Below are 18,915 nucleotides of genomic sequence, written 5' to 3' on the forward strand. Positions count from 1 at the left end.
GAGGCTCGCGTACCACAAAAAAAAAGAAAAAAAAAGAATGATTATTCTTGAATACATATATTTGCATACATGACCCAATTTCTGAGGGATAAATTTCTATAAAAGGACTTATTAAGTTAGAGGGCAGACAAATTCATAAGGTTTTTAAATATATTGTGCTAATTTAATCTCTTACAAGCAATATATACAAATACGTGAGGAAAAATAGTATTTTTAAGTTGGAAGGGAACCTGTAAAAAAATCTGGTTCAGGTCCTTAACCAATGGGTGGACACACCTATGGAGTTCTTTTAATATGCATATGCATTTTATCTAACTTGTTATGCATTTATGAGGCTCGGGTAGCTGCTGTTTTTGGTTTTAAGTTCTTCAGATGATTCTGTTGCACACTCCATGTTAAGAATCACCTTATTTTGACAGGTGAAGAAAATGAATCCAGGAGAGGCTAATTAAAGCCTCCTTCCCCTATACTCTTTTTATTTCACTGGGTGAACTTCCCTTTACATTGAATACCCATTACCTGGAGAGCAATAACAATAGCAACCACCACCACTACTCTCTACCCACTCAGAAGCCACAATTAAGCAGCTAGGTCCCTCTGTGGTGGACCTGTACCTTAAAAGAATTCCTTAAGGTGGTGAAGTTGATAAAAGTGCCAGGACTACCTCAGAGGACTCCCCAGTTGAAAGGATCCCAAACAAGGTGTAACTCAAAAATTTACTTGGATGCATTGCCCAAATCTGAAGTAAACCTTCCTTGACTTTGTCCCCACTCCCCACTCCCTGACTCCATTTCTTCACATTCCACTCAGAGGAGACAGAGAAGCAAAGAACTGTCTCACTTAAGCTCAGGAATAAGTCCTTTTACCCACCACACCTACCACACTGGGCCCTGTTGCTCATTTTCCTCTCCTGCATTGCAGCTCCCAGAGTGATGACTACAGCTTCTGCCATCTTCTATCACAACCAAAGAGAAGCTGCTGAAGCAAGATACAGCTTCTCGTCTCCAGACACAGACTTCCCCAGTTTGCTGCCCAGGCTACCATGTCCATTGCTTAGCTTCTCTAGGTTCCAACAGTCACCTTGTGGTTGGGCAAGTGTCTTTCACCCAATTGTCATTACAGAGGCCACAAAGCATAGCCTCATTGAGTTGTCAATGTCTGACAGAGATTTTAGTGAGTTGATTCTTTGAGGTTTTATCCACTATTGACTGCAGTCCCTCAACCTGAGACTAGATAAGTCTGTAGGGCAACCTTGTGAATCTGAATCTGGACTCTTTTCCTGGTTTTTTTTGGCCGCATCACCACACGGCTTGCGGGATTTTAGCTCCCTGATCAAGGACTGAACCTGTGCCACAACAGTGAAAGTACTGATGAACTCTTTTCCTTTAGAGTGAGTTCTTTCTCAGGAGCCCCTGATGTAGATAACTCCTTATGTAAACAGATGGTTGGTCTATCAATCTCAAGAGTTCTCCAGGCATGCCTGCCTCCTGGAGAACACTCAGTGTGATATCAGGGTGGGATTCCTATTTACACCTATCTGGGCATTCCTAGACACATTTTTCAGCATAACATCATTTCCCATAACTGCAGCATTTCATGTGCAAGGAATCAGGATTTCAGTTATGAATTATTATAGAGCTCCTCTAAAAAATACTCCTAGAGAGGGATTTTAAGCTTTAGCAAATAAAAACTTACAAAAAGAAGTTTAAGTCAAATTGTACAAGGCTCCTAAAGCACTTTTCAGCACCTAAAATGCAGAGAGAGTGATTTTTCTCACTAATTTTTCTCAGAAATTAGTTTGTTTAAATGAAACATCTTCATAAATCATGGAAGGAAGAACTGTTTACAACAACACCTTAGAAAACTATTCTCCTTTGGAGAGTCCATTTGCCTCTTCTTCCAGCAACACTTTCATTACTGGTGACCTCAAATCTCCAAGTATTGATATCTAACCTTTATAAATTCATATAGGAGAGACCTTGATAATCAATCACTAGTCCTCCCTGATTGACAAATTAATTCCATAGTAATAGAAACTCTTGTTATCTAGTTAACTTAAGATCCTGTTTATAGAATGAAACACATATCACTGCATTAAAAAAAATGAGGGCATCAGAAAAGAAATGGAAAACATTTTTGGCTATGAATGTCCATGAAATCACATATGGCCCCCAACTGACTTTTGAAAGTAAGTTTAGCTGATGCAACTCCCTCAAGTCACAAATTCTAGTGTGCAAAAAATGTGGCTTTCTCTGTTTTCCTAAATTGGACTTAATTTCTACCTTGAGCCTTATTTCTGTAGGTTTCTCCAGGGTGACTCAAGTCACTCAGTGATTTCTCCACCATTTAATGTGCAAGTTCAGCCAAATTTAGAAACTTTACCTTGTCCCAGCAGCAGACCCAAACTAAAATATTACAACACTGGTGAGAAGAGGAAATAACCAGCTTATCAAATATTTTATTCTAAAATATTTATATCTCTCACTTAGATCAAAGCATTTAAGCTTCAAATTAAGAATATAAATTTTGGGGTTTCAGTTCCCCCTCCCTCTACCATTGGACAACATCAGCCTCATGTCTCCCAGCTAAGGAAAAACAAGCAGGGAGAGGAGAATGTTGTATCATTAAGGCAAATGCAAGAGAAATTCCACATTTTTGTGGTATTTATGTTATGTATTACCTCATCATATAAGCCTGGTCAAGGCTTATGAAGTTGACATGAAGATGAGTAAGCAAGGCCATTTTATTATTATATTAGAGGTGGCCATGGCCTTTCCTGCAGCTTCCCCTAGATCTCCCCATTCTCCTCTGATTCCTTGGGGAAGAGTCTAAGGCTTCTGTTGACTCTACCAGAGGTTTCTATGGATGGGAGAATCTGTGTTCTTTTGTCACCAGCTTCCTCCAGGAATTTGAAGCCTGCTTTGTCTTGCATAGACCAGAAGACAAGTTCCCTCCATAGCTCCTCCCCACCTGTGCATTCATTGGTCGGGTCTGCTTGCCTCAATTGCCTCTACCCTTCGTCCAACTCTTTGCTCCACCTCCTTTTGCATCAAGATTACCATATATAAATTCTGTACTTTCTAAACATTATTATTATATAATAAATTATTTTATATGAATACCTGATTCACTTTGCCACAAAACAGAAACCAACATACCATTGTAAAGCAAATACACTCCAATAAAGATGTAAAAAAAACAAACAAAAAAAATAAAATAAAATGTTGCCATTTCCTCCAAACTCTCAGTATTCACGTCTCATTATTAACTCACCACTCTATTATTAGGGGTTACCACTGAAACAGTGATGACTCCAGAACTTCTGTAGGAGGGGTTTGGGGCACCTCAATCTTGCTCTCCAAACTTCAAATAAGGGGCAAGAGACAAGGCTCAGGACTTGGAAAAGTCCTAGAAATACCCTGCCTCAAAAGCAGTTTCAGAGTTTCACATTTTCCTAAGGATGACTGAGCTGAGTAGACATGCCAAAGTCTTCCAAATCCTGCTGGTTGTTTTGAATTATGGCTACACTGGGTGTGTACCCCTTGAGTTTTTATCTCCACATACTTGAATTAAATCCTGTAGTTCCTCTTCAGTTCTAGCATCTGTGACCTCTTTACAGGGTCTATACGCCACAGCTATTTTACCACTTTCTAAAACCACAATCAGCAATTTCTGGAATTCATCTGTCATAGCCTTCTGAATAGCAAGCTTCTGCATCACCTTCCTTTTCATAAGGAATGATAATGACCCTTCTTCCAACTTATCCAAAGGTTCCTCAGCCATGCCAACTCCGGGACTCCTGCACTCGTGGGAGGGCAACACCACCTCTTGATGATCCTTTTTGACCACCCACTGAAGCCAAAGTAGTAATTTGCCAATTCTTGGCATCTGGAGCTGTTTAGGGCAAGCGTATTATGTTAAACCACCTTATGTCTGGTGCCGAGACGAACCTTCACTGGAGATGTCTGAAAAAGCTGCTTCCGGTCACATGCCTTTTGGGCTCTGTGGGCATCCCTTGCTGAATAAAACTTGATGATGGAATAGAACCCAGGACCAGCAGTTTGGGAAGACTGCGTTTGGGAAGACTTGAACCGAATACAGAAGGCCAAATTGGGAGAAGATTTCAAGGCCTCGGCCGTGGGTCCAGAGCTCAGCTCCCACACCAGCAAGGTTTTGTCACCCCCGATGGGAACCGCAAAAGGTACCAACTCCACCATCCTACCATCACTGCGCGTGCGCGGCTCAGGGCACAAGCAGACTGCGCCTATATAATAGATTTTTATCCTGTAACCCTTCTTATCTAACTTTTGGGTATATTGCCATGTTTCCCACATTATTTCTTCTGGTTATGACACCTCCAACAAAAAATATGACTTTGGAATGCATACTGAAATTAGCTGTTGATGCATCTTTCTCTTCCACTAGATGGTGAGTGTCTTAAAGGTAGGAACCATATCTGATTCATCACTGAAATTCAGCACCTTGTGTAGAGCCTAACACATAGTAGGTATTCAATGCATATTTAGTGAATATGTAACGAACGTATCATTTTGCTAATAAAGGATGTCCGATTCCTTTTTAAAGACTCTTCTGCTTATAGTACATATACTCAAGAAGAAAGCAAACTGCAGTCATTTAAATAATTTATCATTACTTACTGATTTACCATAAAATGAGGTGCTGTTTAATCTTCTTCCAAGCAAGGATTCAAAGCCTGCAGATCAGGAGACCTTAGACTCCTACAATAAGGTAAGAGTAAGCTCCCTGCTTGAGTCTGTCAGAAGCTACTGATTTATTAATATCACAACAGCCACACAACAATACTCTTTCCTAAGTTACCCTCCAGGTTTTTCCCCTATCATCTGGAATGCATAACAGGTATTATAAACTAAATTTACTGTTTGCTGTTCATCCATTACCATACTACACAGATATCAAAATGAGAAATCAAATGGATAAAATATCAGAATGTCACAATCCTCTACCTAATATTTGCATTGTGATCTGGTTAAAGGAATTCTAAGCACTCTGTATGTTTATAGATTCCTTTCAAATTCTTTGAGTCATATATTAACTTCAACTTAGAGTTGAATAAACTAACACCTGTTTTATGAGAAATTTGTCCAGTGTTATGTATGGTAGGTACTAGAGAAAGAAATAGCATATGAATTCTAAAAATCTAAAAGTTTGCAACCTAGAACACTTTTTGTCTGATTATGTTGCACCAACGATAATAACTTATTTAACAGTACTTATCAGAAGAGATTAAAAATGGGCTAAGCCAAGGTTCTAAATACAGTTCATTTTAGAAGACAGAACAACTAAACTCTCACCAGCTCCAAAATTATAACAACTGTGAAAGCTCTTGCAAATACTTAGAAGTCATGTTTTACATTGTCTTTTTATTTTCATATTTAAATATTCACTGAACACTGCTGATTCACTCATTCTGACTCCCTGAAATAACAAAAAGATGTGACTCAATGCCAAACCAAAACTAAAGTCAATTTAGCTGATGAAGTCTTACTAAATAAGGCTGGTGAAATATTATTCATATTCAAAATGGCCTTTACTAGGTTGAAGTTAGAGATAATAATGTTACATATTAATGATTTTCTTCCACTAATGAATAGAACCTATTTTTTACCAACAAAATAACATTACTAAGAGCTGGAACTTTAGTTGTAATGTTTAATAATTTCTCAGACTATGGTAATAAAACAATCAGAAACAGTTGATATTTGTGTGGCTATCAATGACTTGGAAGTTTTCCCAATAGTCAAGCCCCCAAAATGCAGTTCCACTATTCACCTTACTGTTAGGACTTGTCTAATTTGATCATGCCAGTTTACGGGAATATTCAGCCTCCTCTCCCAGAGCATCACAAGACTGATGGATGTAGCTGAGCTCAGTGGTTTAGAGCTTGGGCTTTAATCCTAGCTCATGATTTTATTGGCTATGTGGTTGTAAGCAAGTTGCTTAATTTCTTTGAAAACTAATTTCCTAACCTGTACAAAGAATCTTTGTTCTTCTCTGAGAATTAAGTAAACTAATATAAATGAGCTGCTTAGCATGGGGACAATTAGTACTCAATAAATGATATTTAGTAAGCAACTTTTTATCTCATGCCGTTCATTCCACATCACCAGAGACAAACATGGCAGTGTTGGGCTTCCCTGGTGGCACAGTGGTTGAGAGTCCGCCTGCCGATGCAGGGGATGCGGGTTCGTGCCCCAGTCCGGGAAGATCCCACATGCCGCGGAGCGGCTGGGCCCGTGAGCCATGGCCACTGAGCCTGCGCGTCCGGAGTCTGTGCTCCGCAACGGGAGAGGCCACAACAGTGAGAGGCCCGCGTACCGCAAAAAAAAAACCACGGCAGTGTTTGGTGTCAGCATGCGAAGCCAAGTGTAGGGTAAATGATTCAATTAATGAGTTGAGAATAGCCATGTTAAGTAGACAAGATCAATATCTGAAAGTAAATAACAGGCATAGAAAGGGGGAAAAGGAAAGCATTTTGTAAATATCCAAGAAGATTTTAATCTAAAAATCTTTATGGAGGACAGTCTCATTGCACAAGAAGAACAAGTATTTATTGGTACCCTCTATGTGCAAGGCTAGTTGCTGTAAGAGACATACAGAAATTCATTCAGTAAATATTTATGTTTTGTTTACTATCTGCCAGGGTCTGCTGTATAAGCTGGAGTAAGAACAGTGAATAACAGAGTCAGATTCTCTGCTCCCATGGAGCTTACATTCTAGTGTAAGAAACATGCAAATACTATTCCTTTCTTCAAGGCATTTACTATTTATTTAAGGAAACGTGAATTTTTATGTTAAAAACGTATAAAAATAATAACAACAATAACTGCAACAAAGAATACAAGAAATGTTACAAGGAGACTGTGGAGCACTGGAAGGAACTCATGGTGTCCAAGAAATCTGAATTTAGTCCAGGTTCTGATAACACCTTTAGACTTTGGAACAATCAGCATTTAATTAGAGTCACATATTCTCATCTATAAAATAAGTCTAAAATAGTTACTTTATACTGTTCTGAGGACTAAATGAGATTACATGTGTAAAATCCCATCATAGAGCTACATGAATACACACACCTTCATTGAGGAGGAGGCTTGCCTCAAAAGGACAAGTAGTAGTGGGCCAGACAGAGAAGAAGAGAAAGTGCACTCTAGGCCAAGGAAAGGGCTTGATGAAAGACATGAATTTGGAAAAGTACAAAGCGTATTTAGAAGAAGGTGAGTTGAACAATTTGGCTACAGCAGAGTTCATGCAGATAAGCAGGTAGAGAAACAACTAGTGACAGCTGGGCCCTGGATGACTCACAGAGGAATTTCTGAGAGTTAGAATAGCTCTCATACATATGTAGACATTGAAACACAGTATGATTAAGTGAATTACACAAGGTTATATCGTTAACAGTGGAAGTAGAATCCCAACATCCATCTGGCACTCTGTCTCCTTGATGGCCTGGCCAGTGGTTAAGACAATATCTTATCATCTACCTCGTCAATTCATAGCTGAAAACTCACAGTCTGTTAGACATTTTTCATAATACACAGCAGATATCTTACCCGACCCTCCAGTTTGTGTTGCATTTATGGCAAAAGAAAGCAATTCTAAAACTACCAAGTGGAATGAAAAACAAGGGGCTATTTCTCAAAAATGAGATGGTGCTCTGCAAAAATGAACCGACTTTATGATGCCATCTGGAAAATGCTTTTGTAATCCCAATACAGTACACTAAACATAACTTAAAGTTGACTAACCAGCTCTGAAATGCTCTCTTCTGCTTCTTCACATATGGATGTGAAGCCTACAGGAACAAATGTTATTAGTCCTTGGACAGGACATCTGGTGTGACTCCTCAGCAACAAGGTGTGCAATTCTTGGGTGAATTTCAACAGAGCACATCAGCCTAAGTTTGGAAACTTCAGAGTTGAGCTAGTCCCTGGTGATTGAACTTGTTCAGAAACTAGTGCTTCCAAACCAAACTCTCATCAAGGAGATTGTTTTTCCTCCTTTCTCCCTGCCTCCTTCCCTCTTTCCTCCCCAGCTTGCCTCTCTTCCTCCCTCCCTCTCTTTCTTTCTTTCCCTTTTTTCTTCCTCCCTTCTGACATTTAAAGGTTGTCTGTGATGGGTAATGCCCTGTGGTATACTCAAACAAAATTGTAGTCAGACCTGTCACCTCTTAGTGTTGGCAGATGTTCCTCACAGTTTCTTCCAAAGTAACAACAATCCTTTCACATAATTTATTGAATTGGATATTGGAATTATGGACAGAGAAATTCTCCTCCTTTCTCAAATTTAGTAATAGAATCTAATTTTAGCACCAGTAGAAAAGATTTAGAATCTCATAAATGAAAGAAACCTTCATTAATTTGGATAGAAATTAAGCAGAAGCTAACTTTGTTTCACAAAATTTGCCAATAAAATAGTCTAACACTTGCATAGGGAAACATTTAATTTGCTGAAGAGAACAAATTTTTTTAAAACAATTAAAAACACCAATTTACAGATGAACAACAAATATGTTAAGTACAAATCATTCTTCTCTATTTATTGAAGTAGCTTCCCAACTCCTTTTCTTGACAATACTTAATTAACCTAACTTGAATTGCTTTATTTACTTGAAAATAATAGACAATGTTTCATATAAAATTATTATTTTATTGAGACTGAGTCCCATATTTGGTATATACATAGTGAAAATTAATAAATCTGCTTTTAAAACAATTATTTTTTTAATTAACAATAATGGTCAACATATTGACATATGAATAGATAAAGAAGATGTGGTACATATATACAATGCAATATTACTCAGCCATGAAAAAAGAATGAAATAATGCCATTTGCAGCAACATGGATGGGCCTAAAGATTGTCATACTGAGTGAAGTAAATCAGACAGAGAAAGAGAAATATTGTATGATATAGCTTATATGCAGAATCTAAAAAGAAATGATATAAATAAATGTATTTACAAAACAGAAATGGACTCACAGACTTAGAGAATGAACTTATGGTTACCAGTGGGGGGTGGGGAAAGGTGGAGGGAATGGATAGTTAGGGAGTTTGAGATTGACATGTACACACTGCTGTATTTTAAAAAGATAGCCAACAGGGACCTACTGTATAGCACAGGGAATTCTGCTCAATGTTATGTGGCAGCCTGGATGGGAGAGGAGTCTGGGGGAGAATGGATACATATATATGTATGGCTGAGTCGCTTTGCTGGGCACCTGACACTATCACAACATTGTTAATCGGCTATGCTCCAGTATAAAATAAAAAGTTTTAAAAAATCAATGCCATTGGCAGCAACATGGATAGACCTAGAGATTATCATACTAGATGAAGTCAAAGACAAATATCATATGATGTCACTTATATGTGGAATCTAAAAAAGAAAATGATACAAATGAACTTATTTACAAAACAGAAACAGACTCACAGGCTTCGAAAACAAACATGGTTACAAAAGCGGACACATGAGGGGAGGGATAAATTAGGAGTTTGGGATTACCATATACACAGTACTATATATAAAATAATCAGCAAGGACCTATTGTATAGCACAGGGAACTCTACCCAATATTCTGTAATAACCTATATGGGAAAATATCTGAAAAAGAATGGATATATGTATAAGTGTAACTGACACAACATTGTAAATCAACCATACTCCAATGTAAAATAAAAAAAATATATTTAGAAAAAGAAAAGGGCATGGGGTTAAAATCAGTGGTACTGTTTTGGAGACCATGGTTGTCCCCAGATGGGAAAAATTTTAAATGGACATAACCATTGAGACATGAAATTATAGATTTGTTTTGGCCAGAAAAGATGCAGAGGAGGTATCCCATTTAGAACAATTTGTGGTATGAAATTGGGTTCTTTATATCTCAACAAATACCAAATAAATTTAAATGATTGAGGTAAAATTTTTCCTAAGGAAAGTGATTTATTGTTTTGACATAAAGTGAACAGGGTCAATATCATCAAAACGCTCTTAACCCCAGAAAAACTGTGCCAACTCCAAACATACCCAACGTCTACTAAGTGCACCCATTTTTGTGTGTGTGTGTGTGGTATGCGGGCCTCTCACTGTTGTGGCCTCTCCCGTTGTGGAGCAGAGGCTCCGGACGCGTAGGCTAAGCGGCCACGGCTTATGGGCCCAGCCGCTCCGCGGTATGTGGGATCTTCCCGGATCGGGACACGAACCCATGTCCCCTGCATCGGCAGGAGGACTCTCAACCACTGCGCCACCAGGGAAGCCCAGCACCCATTATTTATACAAGAATCAATAAGTTTCAGTGAAATCTGTAATCCTACAATAATTTCCTCAGGAACAAAAGCAAACAGCGTCAGGGTTGTCAATTAGCTTACTGCCTATGGAAGGTACTACAAAAAGAAAATTTAATCATTAATATCTTTAGTATTTTAAATAGCCAGAACTAATGAAAGACAACACTAATGTGGACAAATGTAAAATATGCAAGCAAGTATGTAAAAATATGGAAGAAATATTTATACAAAGGTACATGCAGAGGAGTTATTGCAATTTGTTTCACTTTATAAAGACCAGCAGGTTGAGAGAAGTTTGGGCAGAGGAGAGGCCAGGTAGAGATAAAACCCAAGATACTCAGTAGGAAAGCTAAACCCATACATCATTGTCTAAATCAGCGACTTCTAAACTTTTTAATCCCATGCACCTATGAATAAAACATTTAAGTATATACCTTTAAAAAAATAATGGTCGGACTTCCCTCGTGGCGCAGTGGTTGGGGGTCTGCCTGCCGGTGCGGAGCGCGCGGGTTCGTGCCCCGGTCCGGGTCCCGCGTGCCATGGAGCGGCTGGGTCCGTGGGCCATGGCTGCTGGGCCTGCGCGTCCGGAGCCTGTGCTCCGGTGGGAGGCCTGTGTACCATAAAAAACAAACAAACAAAATAATAATGGTCAACACATTATATACTTATATGAGAGCTGATTATTTGGTTTGCTAGTTGTATGAGCATTTTTGCCTCATTCCAACTCTGAACTAACCTTTTTTCTGAGGGGAAAAGAGTATACTTAGTCACCATAGACAAGACAGAAAGTAAAGTGAGTTTTGTTAACATTCAGCGTCTCATAAAAAGATTTGGTTGTGGGGAATGAAGGTTGAAATGATACCTGAAATGAAATATTTCAGTTTTCCACACTGTGGCACCATGGGTGATAAAAACAATGACTTGGTCATAAGTCAGTTTATTATTATTTTAAAGGTCCTAAATTAAAGGAATGTAGAAAAACTATACCCTTTGGGATCAAACAGAATTGTTTCAATCTTGGCTCCACCATTTTCTAACTCTGTTATGTTCCAAGATTCAGACATGTCTGAGCCTCACTTAAGTGTAAAAGGTAGATAATAGTTGCTATTAACCAGTTGCTACATCACATTTATTGGGTGCTTAATACATAACAGGCACTGTTCTAGGGGCTTTATACATATTCATCCATTTACTCCAACCATAAATCCTATGACGTAGATATATTTATAAATTCATTTTACAGGTGAGGAAGCTGAGTTACAGAGAGGCTAGTTGACTTGCCCAATGTCACACAGCTGGCCAGTGGAGGGGCTTGGACAGACTTCACTTTCTAACTAGTTCTGGAAGTTTAAGATTAAAGTGGTTAACCTACATAAAAGTTTCATTTATATGTGGAATTTTTAAAAAAATGATCAAACCAACCCAAATGAAAACAAACGCTGAGATACAGAGAACAGAGCAGTGTTTACCAGAGGAGAAGGGAACTGGGGAGGAGGGAGACATGGGTAAGGGGATCAATTGTATGCTGACTGATAGAAACTAAACTTTTGACAGTAAACAAGCTATAGTGTACACAGAAGTCGAAATATAGTGTTGTACACATGAAATTTATGTAATGTTACCTCAAAACATTAAAAAAAATTTAATTAGCACATAAGGGCCTATTAAATATAGTTCCCTTACATTTCTGACCACTTCTCAGGCTCCTTTTCCTTTTCTTGGCTTCAAGACATTAGAGTGTATCCAAGTTCTCTCCTGACTCCTCATCTTTTCTCTATCCACACTCTCCCCTTGTGACCTCCTCCACTCCCGAGCCTGTAAATGCCACCTCTGTGCTGTTGCTTCTTGTAAAAAAACAAATAAACAAAAAACAATTAAAAAAAACACATTCCTCCTCTGTTTTTCCTCGACTCACACACTCATGATACTTCTGACACCAGATACATGGGTTTTCCACTCATCAAGCAATTCTCTGACACCAGCTGGATGTCCTACAATTTGACTCAATTCTGACACTATCTACCTGGAGACAGCATCATTACCCATAGGTTAAGGGCTCAGTCTCACAAGACTGCCTCTCCCCTCCCCACCACTTCAGATGCCAATAGCAAGTCCCAGGTTGTCACCTGTACTTCTGACCCAGAGGATATAAACTGGGATTCCCATGACCTCATCCTTGGGTTTGATCATTTGCTAGAGCAGCTCACATAACTCAGAGGAATACTTACTTATATTTAACAACCTATTTTATAATGAAGGATATGATAAAGGATACAGATGAACATCCAGATGAAGAGATACATAGGGTGAGATCTGGGAAGGTCCTGTGCACAGGAGCTTCTTACCCCATGAAGTTGTGGTGCACCACCCTCCTAGCATGTAGATGTGTTCATCAACCCATAAGCTCTCAGGATCCTGTAATTTTGGGATGTTTATGGAGACCTCATCACCTGGGCATGATTGATCATTAACTCAATTTCTAGCTCCTCTCCCCTTCCAGATGTATGGGCGATGCTGCTGAAAGTTCCAAGCATCTAATATGGCTTGGTCTTTCTGATCATCAGTTCCCATCTGGAGGCTAACCAGACTACCAAGGGTCACCTCATTAAAACAAAAAATACTATCACCGGGGAAATTCCAAGGGATTTAGGAGCTCTATGTCAGGAACCGGGTCAAAAACTAACATATAGTTTCTCTCTTATTTCACAGCTCCCAATGCTTCATCTTCACCCCTCACATCTCCCAGCCCTTCAGATTCATATACACCCTGCCTACTCTTCATAGTTACATCATGTTTAACAGGCAACTCAAACCTATACAGCCAGAAAAGCACACTTGATTTTTCTCCTTCAGACGTGCTTTTCCCTTCAGTTTTTCCCATCCTCAGAAGATGACACCATCCTCAGTCCTTTTGCTCCAGATAACAATCTAAGATTTATGATCCCACATCAAATCCTTCCATAAGTCCTGCAGATTCTACCTCCACTTTTCTCCATTTATGTTTACATAACCTAGTCCAAAGCACCATCCCTCTTGCTTGACTATCCAATAGCCTCCTAAGGAATCTCAGCTGTCTCTCAGGACTTTCATGTACATCCACAGTCTGCCCAGAGGTGCTGTGCTTGTTTTGAAATATAACGCAATCAAGTTACTGCCCTCCTTAAAATCCTCAAATGCCTTCCAATTGTATTTAAATTAAACTCAAACTCTATCATGATTCATAAAGTCACACAAGATCCAGCCTCTGACAAAGTTGCCAGCCTCATTCTAATCACTTCTTTCATGTCCACTATCTCCAGTCACTCTGATCTGAATCACAGATCCTCAGGCTCATTCCTGTTTCTGAACCTTTGCCCAGTTTTTCCCCCTTCCGGAAATATGTTCTCTTTGGTCATCCAATGGTTGGCTTCTTTATGTCACTTCAAACATCACCTTCACAGGGAGAATTCATAACCACCCAGTTTGAAGTAGCTTTTTAAACTCTCTACACTGTGTTATTTATAACCCAATACAGGTTTTGATTGTCCCTCTTTTCAATAACAACAACATACACATGCATGTGTGCATGCTTGCCTAAAAATATAAGCTCTGTGAGAGTGAGAGTCCTGTCTTTTTTGCTGTTGTTGTTCTGAGTCCAACATCTAGCATGTAGTAGCCAATAAAAGATAATCATTGAATTAATGAACGTTTTAGATTGTAGTTGCCGTTATTAATGGTCCTTCTTAAGGTCAAGGACAACTTGCATCTCCTACCCCTCTTATTGATACATTCCAAGACAGAACTGGGCTTGGCCTAGTTAACTATATCAGGTAGACAGAAAGATGTAAAAGGAAAAACAACCTTTTTGTGGAAGCTGAGCAACTACCTAGAACACTACACAGAATTCAGCATCTGGTGACAGCAGCTCTAAATCACAAGTGATACTTGGTAAACAATCAGCATCTATATTCCACCTTGAAGCAATGGTAACCCCAAACCAGTGGCAGAGTTTAGTGATGGAGAATTAGCACCAGGTGACATTGGGAAGTGCAGGCAGGCAGGCATGACAGTCTTTGAGCAGGAGCCCTGCCACCTGGGGTTCAGAGGTCAGCTTTCAAGCCCTGACAGGAAACAGAAATGACAGACACCAAGGGCAAAGCCACATTTCTAAAAGAAATGGACATTTAATTTGTTGACAAATTTGAGACATCCAAGCCCAAAGAACAAAGTAGGGTTCCATGTATTAGCATAAAGCACAAAAGAGGGTTGTTACTCCTCAGGCAGAAGCCCACTCTGCTGGGGAGGGGGCAGGTGACTTGATGCAGAGTTTCAGGCTAAAAGTGGAACAGAGAGTGAGGAGATCATAATGTGAGGCTGTGTTCAAAGCAGTGGGCAGTCCAGTTAGATGGGAGGGCTCCATCGATTGCCGTCCACTGCATAACACTGTCAGACATGAGACCCAAAAGCCCGTCTTCCTGCAGGTTGCTCTCGATCAATATGATAGATCTTCCCCTCAGAGGCCTGTCTGAATCCTATTACTCTGCCTACACCATGTGGAGTTAAATTAATGATGATGACTCATGGGCTTCCAAGCATCTGTAGACTGTTATTGTCACCATCCACACCAGCACTTTATTGATCTCTTCTATTAGATCTCTTCTGACTCAGTTTATGACCATCCTTTTTTAGGAAGCCAAAAGGTTAACCCTTTCTTTCCTTTCTACCAATAGTCAAGTAAATGTAGAACCAGCCTGGGGGCCGGGTGTGGGGGGTCTGTCTCTGCCCAAGGCTAGACTAATGACAATGATTATTAGAGCCGTGTGGATTTAGGTGTAGCGATTACAACCTAAACCTACCTGATAGTCTTTCCTCAATGCTGGGGGCAAAAAGGAGTTTGCTGGAGATAACTTCATCACACTGACATATAAACTGAGCTTATCAAACAGTTAAATAAAACATTACAACTAATAATGAATATACAAGAACAAATTTAGTTTTGACCACTGATCACACTTGGTGCATAGACTGTTTAGCATTCTGTAATCAAGGATGATTAGAAAATTATTGATACTTTAGTCCTACTATCCTGATCTGCTGTAACCTTTTTATTCATGTTTTCCTGTGGGGTTGACTGGGGGTTTACTGACTTCATCTAGTAACTCAGTGCTTAGTTATTATAATTTCAATCAGGGTTTGGGTGCCCCCCTGCAGTCTTGCATGTCCCCTTGCTCACAATGGGCCTCAATCAGCATCTGGCACAAAAGGATCACTCAAGAAATAATACTGAAGGAGTAAATGAATGCTCTTTCCTTGGGAGCGTTAACACTCTACTAACTGTACATGGGACTTCCATAATTATAGTCTTGGCCAAAGGTTTTCTGAGCATTGTAGAAATGGAGAAGTCCTGGTCGCTGCAGTGCCAGGAAACTTTGCCAAGCAAATCTATAATAACCATCGAATAAAACATGAGTTCATTAATCCTGTGAGACACATATAGAGACACACGTATTATAAATGCACAGATAGACATACAAGCATGGAGATTTAGTGAATGTATGTGTGCAGGTCCAGTGTATGCACTTCATGGCTCATCTAACTAGAGGGCTAGGACAGTGTGACATTTATTCTTGTTATGACCTCTTCTCTGCCCAGCAGAGTCGTAGGTTGTAATCTAGTTCACATGCAGTGCTCTAGGGAAGGCAAAATAATTTTAAGCTGGTTCTTGTTTTTACCTATATCTTTACTTCTTCACTTTTTCAAACACAGGAACTCTAATCTGTTCTCAAAATTCAACTCGTTTTGGAAGAGAAGCAACTAGTATTACAGTGCATCTGGGTGTGAGAAAAAAATCTAGGGCACTTCCCCATGAGTCAACAGGATTTGAAATGGATGAGATGCTTTTTTTGTGTGTTTGTGGAAATGGCAGCGTGAATGCAATGCCATCAGCAAATAAGAGCATCCAAATAGGGGAAGATGTAAAAGTGGCTTTCAAACTAAGCCAGATGTATAGGCTTAATCTAGCCAATGTCCTACTTTATTAAAACATCACCTTTATTTAACATCATTTAAACATTTCCACTTTTTAAGGAAGCTCCAGAGTTTATGATAGACACAGAGATTATAGCATTACAAAAATGTATTTTTCCCTCAAGACTTCATATGTTGTTAAATTTGCATTGTGAATGATAAGTAGGGAGCTTCAGATGCTACATTCTTAAGCATCTGTGCAGCCAATATGTGATTACATGTTATAATCTGCTTCAATCGCATTTGCTTCACCGTTAATCAAAAACCAAAAGTTCTGCCTTGCACAATAGCTTTTTCAGGGTTTCCATAGTTTGAATCTGAAAAAGTATACTTAATTATTGGGTGATAATTCCTTATGAAAGTTTCTCCTGTAAATGTCCATATTATGGATTAAAAGATATTAATCGTTACAAAAAATAATTTGAAAAACTGCAGAAACTGGAAACTGATATAATAATTATTCTGATATATAATTATTCTTTCCCTTTAACTTGTTCAATATATTAAAAATGAAATTCTAAGTTGCAAGATAAGGACTACTGGATAAAAATAAGCAGAATACATTGATTATCACTTTTCTTCTAATTTTTTTCTCATATTAGATTGCAAGTATTTTCTTTAAATATATACACTTTTAAAGTTTTTGTTTTTATACTGTATTGTTTTGAAGAAAGTAAATTGTCAGTTTTCTTAATCTTTAGAATTTGCAGCCTTGTTTACTAGTCAATATTGATATCAATGGGGTCTCACAGATAAATCCAAATGAAAGCCTTCTACATCAACAGCCATCAGCCCTTTATCAATCATCAATTTTGAGATTTAGCAAATCAGGTGTTTTTTTTTTCCTATTACTTGGGCTTACTTCTTTGGTCAATTTCTACAGAAATACTTAGAACTCCTGTTACTCTCCACATAGATTTTTCTACTTTCTTCTTGGAGAACAGGGGAATAATTTTATGTTGAAATTCTCTGAGCACTTATAGGAAGTGTGACAGCAAAATGGAAGTGACAGGAGCCTGTTCCAGTGAGAGATACCTGTATGCAGATGGTTGACTCTGATGCAGAAAGTGAATCAAAGCTCTTTAACAAAAGAAGCCCAAGAGAAACCGACAACTGAAAATAAACCTAAACATAGCATTTTATCAAACTTGCATTAAAGAAAAGTGTTTGTGTATCTCTTTGAAACACATTTTTAGAGCCAAAGAAACGATAGATTTTATTTCTCTTGAAGATGACTGAGAATTTAGGGCAAATCATCTTCAGACTGAATCCTTTCTGTTCTTTCCTACCTGTGAAAAAAAATAATACTCATGCATCAGGAAGGGTCTTAACTCTTACTGAGCCCTGTAAAGTTTCCTCAGGTAAGAGTCAAATTATCCAGCATTTATTTTTAAGCAAGGAACACTTTTTTTCTCATTTAAAGAATCATTTTCTCATAAGTGGAGAATAAATTGCATATAACATTAATAAATACAGTTTCTCTCCCAAACACCTTCTTGCCTAAAGAACTGTATAGTTTCTCAAGCATGGTGTGGTTTACTAATTCCCACTACCACCAAGGGGAATAAACAAGGAAAACTTATGTACACACACAGATTATACACACATGTAAACACACACATCCCTTGTACACAAATAACAATGAATCAAGGATATTTTGGTGTGCACATATAACCCATTTATTGGATCATCAAAACTTGCTCAGATGCAAGCACAGAGTTTTACTACTTTTCAAACCTTTTGTTTTAAACCCCCTCTGCAGGCTCTTTCCTCTCTTTATCTGGATAAAATCTTAGACAGTTCCCATAACACTGTCAGTCATGTTTGGGTATTTACCAATCATGTAAAAACCCTAATCATTCTAATATCTATCATCAAAGTCACATGGATTTAAAACTCCCTGCCTGCAGCTGGCTCCTGACCTGGTGAAGAAGGAGGGTGTGACAATCTCTCTTTCCTCAGACTTGCTCTCCCATGGCTCCCTGTCCATTCACCAGCTGCCTCTGGCTCTACAGAGTTGGAGGAGAGAGGGAGGGGGTGGGGAAGATTGTATCTCACTGGAACAGCTGTGTATCTGACTCTAGAGCCCTCTGCACACAACAGAAGTCCAAATACTAACACTTACTCTTGGATAGGTGGATTTTTAGAGCGGTGACAATTAAAGATCTTGTACCTAAAGTTCTCTGAGGATGGTGCCTTGGTACTTCTTCAGCTGGCTTCTTATGGCTTCCCCCTTAGCCTCCAGCTTCAGCCAGTCTACCCCACACAGAATCTCTCTGTTGGAAGCATCTTTTCCCTTTTGGGTAATGTCTGTCTCCTTTGAGTCCAACCAAGTCCAGTTTTGGGGAGTCCAGTTTTTTGCCTTTGGGTGTATAACTCTCCCCCTCTGAATCATCTTCTTCCCCTCTGGACCAACTCTAGGTAGCCTCTTAGTTTTAGGCATTTCTGAGCATGATCTCCAAATTCTTCCATCCCTAAACTCCAGGAAGCACAGCAGAATGTGTCTTTGGCCACCTGATTTGAAAGTCCTATATGTAGTAAGAAGAAAATAAGGAACAGGTCTCCAATTCCTTCTCTCCACT

The 18,915-nt window shown here is 39.0% G+C and overlaps 1 pseudogene; it reads right to left on the reverse strand.

Moving 5' to 3' along the window:
• Positions 1-3,522: 3,522 nt before the first annotated feature.
• Positions 3,523-4,217, reverse strand: LOC112415738 (RAD52 motif-containing protein 1-like; annotated as a pseudogene).
• Between the last annotated feature and the right edge of the window lie 14,698 nt (positions 4,218-18,915).

This window comes from Neophocaena asiaeorientalis, unplaced genomic scaffold, assembly GCF_003031525.2.
Source record: "Neophocaena asiaeorientalis asiaeorientalis breed wild unplaced genomic scaffold, Neophocaena_asiaeorientalis_V1.1 scaffold151, whole genome shotgun sequence".
Classification (NCBI taxonomy): Eukaryota; Metazoa; Chordata; class Mammalia; order Artiodactyla; family Phocoenidae; genus Neophocaena; species Neophocaena asiaeorientalis.